Genomic DNA, 8822 nt, shown 5'->3' with positions numbered 1-8822 from the left:
GTCATTGAAAGGAGAACAAAAGAATTATAAGAACCTGGCAGTATGCAGGAAAGAGTTAAAGTAACAACATATTGACAATGAATTCTGTAATGTCTTAATATTAAAATAATATCAAAAGAGGTTTAGAAAAATAATAATAACAGTAAATTTTCAGGGCCTCCAGAGTAGGAACTAATTACATCATAGCCATTTTTTGATCCATCATACAAAGCTCCTAGCAAACCCACTTTGTTCATTGAGTACTGAGCACTGCACCCTACATTGCCTCTGAAGACATTCAGGGAATGTGAAATTAAGGTAGAGGCCAGGCATGAGGACTATGTCTAGAATCCTGACACTCCAAGGACACAGCTCTGAGCCAGCCTGGGATGTAGCTCGGTGCGAAGGTCCTTTTTTCAATTTCCAGTGCCACAAACGAGCAAAACACTGGGCAGAGGGAAAAAGAGGAAGAGAGGAAGGGAGGAAAAGAAGAAAGGAGGGAGAGTATTTACTCTTAAAGCTTACCCATCTCTCAGCTTTTCCTGGTTATTACTACATAGCCAAGTTCCACCAGCAGAGGGCAGTAGTTGACCATTCTTCTATTTATTTACTTTTGTTACTTTCAGAAATGAACTTAAAATGGACAGAACTGTAGCTTTTTGTATTGCTATAATTTGTTTTTATGAATATAAAGGTAAATCCAGGAGTGCCATGTTAAAAACAAAACAAAAAAAAAATGAAACTAACACTTGAACTTACAAGTGAAAATGAGATGGCGAGACAGGAATCAGTGCTCCCCAGGGGATTCTTGCTGGTTTTTCTTCCACAGGTGCCCCAAATGCCTTGTAGTTGACACAGCTATGTCGGGTACCTCGCTATCACTCCAGGAAATATTTATGTTGGCTGCAGCAAATTTTGGAAGAAGACTTACCCCGGATGACTGCCCTGCTACCTCTCTGGATGACTCCTCCACTCTGGAGCCGTAATCAGTGAGATCCATAGGAGCACCTTCCCTCCCGGTGACAGAACAGTAAGTCAGACATTGTGCATGAGAAAGCCTAGCTTTTTCCCTGTGTAAGGAGCCTCCCCATACTCTTAGGTCAGTCTGTACATTGTTCCCCCTTATTTTGCAGTGTATGGTCTAAGAAAGTCTATTTTGGAAGGTGTATTTTTGCCGAGGCATGATTTTCAGCTCAAGCAGAGCATGCTAAGTTCATACACTAAGAGCTTCTCTGATCAAAGGTCACCAGTGCCAAATCAGTCAGCTGCCAGAGCTGGTGAAACCAGAGGTCCTCGAGGTCAAAAACAGTCAGTGCAGGTTCTGGTGACACTGACAGTGACTAGGAGCAACAGCTCTACAGCGGGCAGAAGAGTTCCTGAGGCCTTTTGCTGGCTGCTGGGTACAAGCGATGAGGACAGCCAGTAACCATAAAAGCTGACAGCGCCACCATTCAAAGCTCAGGAGAAGCGACACTTTGCCAATTTATGATTTCCATATGAACTGAGCAGGAACCGGAGATGCTAACTGGGAACACCTTAGAAGCCTAGTGGAAACCTTTCTCCCTCCTGGGCCCTCAAGAAAAAAGCAGACGATGGAGACGTGATCCATATCTGATTTCCATTTCACATGCAGCTAAAGACTCAACCTAGTCATGGCAAAAGCAATCTCTTCAAAAACAGCAGGCAGAAATGAGCTACATTAGGGACAAGCTTACTATTTTGTTTCTATTCTCAATTATGACGACTATTAAATATTTTTCTTGAAAAAATTAAGTCAACACCAGCAGCCTTAGAACATGTTGGTACATTTTATGTACCCAAATACATTTAATGGATCAGTCCTACAGGTGTTACTCTCCACTTCAGAAAACAATATTCAGAAAGTATATAGCAAACTGTGTGAAAGATGGGACACCAGGAATTATGTTCCAGTCTTGAAATTCACACTCAAGTTGTCCCTGATTTTCCTCTTCACCCCTATAATAAAGACTTCCTTACTTGAAGGATTCTAAATTATAAGGCTACATCAGAGATCTCTGCACTACCATCAGAGAAACCATACTCTGAAATTAAGTAAAGAGTTCACAGCTTGATGGTGATTGAAACTCGGTCTCCGTACTTTTAAGTCCCTCCTGTATTTGTTTGTTTGTTTGCTTGTTTTTGAGATGGGATCTAGCTATACAGATCTGCCTCATTTTGAACTCATTTTATAGACAGGCTTTGATCTTCCTGCCTCAGCCTCCCAAGTGCTTAGATTATAGGCCTGTAACCACTATGCCCAGCTTTCTCCTTTTTTCTATAAAATACAAATAATTTAATTTATAACTTTAGAGTATCTGACTGTTGTGTTGCATAATTGCTAAAAGTGTGATATTTGAGGTAAAAACACCACAAACTCCAGGATCCCTATATGGGAGTCTGTGAACTGAAGCAAGTGATGTACCTACTCTGAACCTCAGTTTCCTTATCTATAAAGTGGCAACAATATTACCAACTACAAATAGCTGTTGTGAAGATTAATCTGAACATTTAATAGCATTTGGTTTTTATTAGCTATATTGAAGGAAACAGTCCTTAATTGTACAATCAATTGGCTGGAGGATCCTGGGAAGGCAGCTCAGAAGATCAGGTGTTTATGTGATAAGAAAGACAGCAGAAAAATGTAATACATGGCAGATATGGCAGAGTGGAAAGTTGGATGCTCATAGAAAGCAAAGATGGTATTGATCTGATTATAGGTATTGATCTGCCTTTTTCCTTATTACAAATATACTTTTGGGTTTTTAGAGGATCAGAAAATATTTATTTAAAATTTTCACTTGGATGGAAAAGATATATACTTAGTGAATAATTTAGGAGTTCTAGAACCCCTTCAAAAATTCTAGAGGATCACTTTATACCTCATTCAGTGACAAATAATTGTCTTCTGGGTTTTTAAAGACCGTTCTGGACAGCAAGCAGGTTAACAGAGACAAAAAGCAAGTAAGAGAAACAAATTAACAGTGAATGCCATGGCTCTTGTCTCGATGTCTCCCCACAGCCTCATACAGTCATTTTGCTTTTTCAGAGAAGCTGAAACTAGAGAATGAGATGCTGGGGTTAAGGGTGCGTGACTGCAGATCAGTTCCGACCGGATTGGCACCAGCCTAACACCCTACTCTCTGTTATTTTACTGTCTTCCACCACCATGAACAGTTGCCCCTCTGTCATGTGAAACCCTGCCTTGGAGCCAGGATGGAAACCTCTACAAACTGTGAGCTAAATAAACCTTCCTCCTTTAACTTTGGGTGCTGGATATTTTGTCTCAGCAAGGACAAAAGTAAGACAATGAGTCAGATTCAACAAACTTATATTAAGCACAGAATACCTGCCAGGTTCCATGCTGAGGTGATGAACACATGGACATAGTTGCTGCCCTCATAGAGATGTATGTCTCTCTATATAGAGAGATAGGCAGAGCATCCCTGGTCTGTGGATATGCTACAGCAGAATTTCCTATAACAAAAATCAAATTTTTAGAATCTAAACACATATGCCACCACTGACCTAATGAATCAGCTATTCTGGAAGGTAAGGAATACAGGAGACTATATTTTTAAACTCCAAGAAACACCTATAGTGCTTCAGCCTCTAGGAATACAGGATATATATTATCAATGCACTGAAAGGCCTGGAAACCATTGTGCTGACTCTCTCCTCCTCTCTCTCTCCCTCTCCCTCTCCCTCTTCTTCTTTCTGTCCCAAACAAGGTATCACCATGTAGTTCAGCCTGGCCTTGAACTCACTGTGTAACCCAGGCCGGCCTCAAACTTGCAGCAATCCTTCTGTTTCAGCTTTCCAAGTGCCAGAATTATAGGTATACACCATTATGCCCAGCCCTATCTAGGGTGTGTGTGTGTGCATGTGTGTGTGTGTGTGTGTGTGTGTGTGTGTGTGTGTGTGTGTTTTGTTTGTACCAGGCATCAAAACCAGGGCCTTGGGCTTACCACGCAGGTGCTGTACCACTGAACTACATCTCTGGCTCTGTCATTGTCTGGTATCGCTTTCTATTAAATAATATAATTATGAAAGTACACTATAAGGATGACATGGAATTGAGTGAATATTATTCTTAGGAGCTTTTTTTTTTTTCTGATACAGGGTCTTGCTCTGTAGCCCAGGCTTGCCCCAAACTCACAGCGACCCTCCTGCCTAGCTTCCCAAGTGTTGGGCTTACAGGCACGCACTACTACATCTGGCAGGACATTTCAATAGACAGCGAAATCCCAGTTTACACAAGAATAGTCATATGCCACATAATGGCTTCTAGGTCAATGACAGATGGTATATGCAACAAGGTTCACAAATTACACCACCTACTGATGTAGCCATCTTAGTTGGTGTAAGCATCCTCCATGATGTACGGTGTTATCACTTTAATGGCATTTTTCAGGCTGTATTCCCACTGACTGTCAAGCATCAATGATTATAACTGAAGTCAGTGTACAACAAGGAGGCACTTCACAGAATTTAACATGTCTCTGATCATCTTCATTGTTCTTTTAGTAGCAGAAGCTTCTGGACTATAAGGAATCCAGCTAGGACAGTGGCATTACTCATCTGATGGCCCTAAGACCTCTGGCTGGAGGAGCAGAGCTGTGCTGCCTGAACAGTGACCATACTTGGGCAGTTTCCTCCCAGAATATCCTTTGAGGACATTCACTCTGTCAGTGCTGGCAGAGCATTTGGTATCAAGACAAAAACATTTATTAAGAAGAACCTGTGAGAACATAGTAATATAGTTCTAACCTCTTGAGTATGTAGCTTTCTCAATAGAACATGAGATCCAAAGTCAAGATATAGGGTTCAGCATGAGGAAGAAACTGGTTAGGCAGCAGGGGACAGGCAGGTGGCTGGGCAGGTCACTAAAATTCCATTTAGTTGGGACAAATGACAGGACAGATTCCTCTGAATTATCCAGATGGTAATGCTACAATGGGCTGGGAACACAGTGTGGTGATCACAAAGTTACATAAGACCAATGATGGAGACATAATGGGCTTTACCCGAAAATGAGTCAGGAAATTGTCATAGTATTATTATGGTGTGTAGCTGAAATGTCCCCCCAAAACTGGTGCTAAAGGCTTGTTTGCCAGCTGATGGGCTTTTGGAGAAGGGATGAGATAATGAGGGCATCTCTAGCTTCATCAGCAGAGTAACCTACCAATGGGATCACAGTGTGATAACACCATTATCTGGGGGCCAATGGGAGTAGATCATGGGGGTGCTGGGGCCTATATTTGTTTCCCCACCCTTTCCTCTCCTTTCTGCTTCCCAGCAGTTGTGAGGTGGGCAACTTTGGTCCACAGTGCCCTTTCACCATGTTCTTCTGCCTCACCTTGGGGTCCACAGCAATGCAAACAGCCCACCATGGCCTGAAATTGTGATGCAAAATAAAATATTTCCTCTCAGTTATTTGGTCTCAGTGATGAAAAGATTAACAGAGTAAGAAATACATGAAGAAAAATACAACAGTGCAACATGTAAACACAAGAGGAGAAAAAGTATAGTGAAAAATGAGATCAAGGAGAGAAGTGAGTCACAGAAACAGAGGATCAGAAGACCAAAAAGGTGAAAATTTCAGGGAAAATTAGTCACTGGTGTTAAACATCACTGAGCAGAAGCGAGGATAAGAACACAGAGAGAAGGTGATCGTGGTGGTGCAGTGGCACACACTTGTGATGCCAGCACTCAGAAAGCTAAGGAAGGAGGATCCCTGCAAGTCTGAGGCCAGCCTGGCTACACAGTGAGTTCAAAGCCAACCAGAACCATATAGCAAGACTCCTGTCTTACACACACACACACACACACACACACACACACACACACATTCAGCATGTCATCAGCGTGTTACTGGTGACATGTCAAACAGCAGCACAGTGGAGAGATGTGGGAACTATTCTGTTCATGGTTTTGATCATTGCATACAATAATCTCAATCCTCTATGCAGTTGTTTTTTTTTGTTGTTGTTGTTGTTTGTATTGGGGATCGAACTCATGACCTCGCACTTGCCAGGAAGGTGCTTATGTTGCTGAGCTACATCCCCTCTCTACGTAGTTCTGATTTAATACTTTTTGGTCAAGGATGACCAGTTATATGTATGTTGACCTTGAACATGAAGACTTTTACTTTGTGATGGGTAAGTAAAAGATTAGCTGGACACATTCTGTTCCCATTGTTCAGCCTTCTACCCACCCTCACCTCCTCCAGGCTTAAGGGGATTATGGTATTATTATGCTTCAGAGTTGGTGGTGACTCTCTTGTGTCAGTGCACATTCGACAACAGAAATTTTGTTCAATGAACATGAGTGGAAGGGATTTAAGAAGTAGGTGGGACGAAAGGCTCTCCTATGGAAAATAGTCAATTGCTCCTTGTTTCAAATTGAATAAGACTAGGAGTTGCCCTACAGTGTACAGCCTAGCATAATGGAAGAAGGGCTAGTCGGATAAGAATCAGAAATGCTGAACACTAAGTCTCAACTCGGGCACTTTCATACGTGCGACCTCTCCCCTTCCTAGGTGGCTGGAAGAGTCCAGCTGAGAAAAGTTCTAACCACAGAGCTCTGCGCCTAGTAGAGCAGCAAATGATAGAGGTGGCACGGCCATTACTACTAGCCCTTGGTCTTCCCACAAATTGCTCAATCAGATAAAAAAAAAAAAAAAAAAAAAAAAAACTACAGTTACTCAAGATAGAAAACTAGTGACTCTCAAAATAATTTGGGCAAGAAAAGCTCGCCACTACCTTTCATCTATAAAGATCCTAATCACTTTTTAAACTCACACTTACCCGAGAGGGCAAATCACCAACCAACACTAAAGCAGATCTGGAGAAGGCCCGGGTCATTTCTCTGTGACTCAGATCACTGAACAGCATGCAATATAAAGTGAGTGTTATTACAGGCTTAAAACATTTTTACTCATAGAAATTTGCATTTGTAAGTCAAAGAAACATTGAAGTCCTATCCCAATCGCCAGCAGGATGCTAAAGTCCACTTGGCATGCTTTGTACAAAGAATTAGGGTGAAGTGGGGATGGGAGGTGACAGACACAGTGGGAAGGGAAGCGAGAATGTGGGGAGGGTGAGGTGACCACAGGGCCTAGGGCAGTCTGATAACGCAGCTTACAGTTATGGAATAAGTAAGCAACAAGGGAAAAAAACGCATTTTTTCCCCCAGCCCTTCCGCTAGCATGCTAGCACGAGCTGGGAAATCACATCCGATGTCCAAATAGAAGCGGGTATCACCCTCCTCTCAGGCTCTGGGCAGGCAGAAGACGACCCACAGGAGGAGGCGCCGGCCACTTCCTGCAGCCCGCCTTCCCGACCTCCGCTCCAGCTGGGGAGCAGCGCCTCGGGCCCGGTGGGGGCGGGGCGGGGAAGCGGCTGGCCCGCCCCCAGGAAGGCCCCGCCCCTGCGCGCCCCTCCCCCGGAGGCCCCACCCTCCCGCGGCTGCCCGGTCGCCAGCGCCCGGCCCGCCCTGCCCCGTGGGTGTCGGCTGCCCGGGCCGCGGGGGCGGGGCGCGGAGGCAGAGGCGGGGTCGCCGGCCACGCGTGCGCGCCCAGCTGCTCGGACCCGCTCGCCGGAGCCCCTCTGCGCGTCCTGCCGTGAGTACCGATTCGGCCCGGCCGAAGTCCGCGCCCCCGCTCGGGTCGGGCCTTTTCCGCGGCCCGTCCGGGGATGGAGCGACTCGGGGGAGGCCGAGGGGAAGCGTTCCTGCGAGTGACCTCTCCACCCCGATCGCTATGTCGCGGCGGGGCCTGGAAATGGCTGAGCCTCGCCTCGCCTGGGCTGCGAATGCGGCTCCGGAGTCCTGCCCGGGGCAGCGCGGCCGCGCGGGGAGACCTCGCCCGCGGTGTGCGGGCCTCAGTCGGGAGCCCTTGTTCGGCTGGGTTGGAGGGCGAGAAACAGGCGCTGAGTTTGTGCGGGCTGAGCACAAAGGAATCCCCATGAAGGAGACAGGGGTGAGGTGCAGAGACCCTCTCAAGTGAAGGATCAAGCACAGAGCCCACCCTAATTTATTAAAAACTCTCGCCGAGATGGCTTTCCTGATTTTGCCAGGAAAGCAACTGTACATCATCATTCTCGTGCCACACATCACCCAAGTTCCTAAACTTTTTGTGACCTCCATATGCCCTTTACACTCTTAGAAATGAGTATCCCAAGGGACCTCTGTTTATATGGGTTATCTATTGCTATTTGCCATATAATAAAACAAATTTTTACCATATTTAATCATTCAAAATAAGAATAGATTATATCGTAATATAACTAATTAAAATCTATTTTTAATTAAGAATAGATTATATCGTAATGACTTTAATTAAAAATCTCGAGAGTTTCCAATCAGAAAGTTATTGAAAATAGGCAATGTTGTACATTTCTGCAGATTTTTTAAATGTCAGGCTTAGTGGAAGACAGCTAGATTCTTACCTGTATCTGCATTCAGTGTGTTGCAGTAATTTCATAACACCTTCTGGAGAGCCCACAGTATATCATGACGTTTATTCTGAAAGTGGTTTGGTGATGCTTAGGAGTTCTCTGCACCACACTTTTAGAACTACTGAGATAGCAGTGCTTCTTGGGCTTAATTCATTTGGTCTACTTTTTGTTTGTGATTCTGCCTCAAAATGGAAACAAAACCACCCCATGTCATGGATAGTGTTAACTTCTCAAGTGAAGGACCGAGCTTGACCTAGCATTGGAAAGCAAATATTAAGTTTCCTGCATGTGGTGATGAATCTTTCTGGCCTAAAAAGTCAGCAGGCTCACCGGTGGCTTCAGTTGTTTCTGTGCCAGCAGAGCTGA

General features: G+C 44.5%; 1 protein-coding gene and 1 long non-coding RNA gene across 2 annotated transcripts in view; both read left to right on the top strand.

Annotated features, from left to right (window-relative positions):
- The first annotated feature begins 641 nt into the window (after positions 1–641).
- Positions 642–3260, top strand: LOC134474093 (uncharacterized). The gene is made up of 2 exons (XR_010044699.1): positions 642–1009; positions 3047–3260. It is a non-coding gene; the product is annotated as an uncharacterized LOC134474093 (long non-coding RNA).
- A 4208-nt stretch (positions 3261–7468) lies between these two features.
- Positions 7469–8822, top strand: part of Aco1 (aconitase 1) — a 62565-nt gene continuing 61211 nt past the window's right edge. Inside the window, exon 1 of the mRNA XM_003470822.5 lies at positions 7469–7621. The gene's annotated coding sequence lies outside the window, so the exon portion shown is untranslated. The remainder of the gene's footprint in view (positions 7622–8822) is intronic.

The sequence above is a fragment of the Cavia porcellus genome, unplaced genomic scaffold, assembly GCF_034190915.1.
Source record: "Cavia porcellus strain 051 isolate PalLab524CR breed Dunkin Hartley unplaced genomic scaffold, mCavPor4.1 scaffold_1, whole genome shotgun sequence".
Taxonomy (NCBI): Eukaryota; Metazoa; Chordata; class Mammalia; order Rodentia; family Caviidae; genus Cavia; species Cavia porcellus.
The sequence above is the reverse complement of the archived record's forward strand: the minus strand, read 5'-3'. Positions and strand labels throughout refer to the sequence as shown.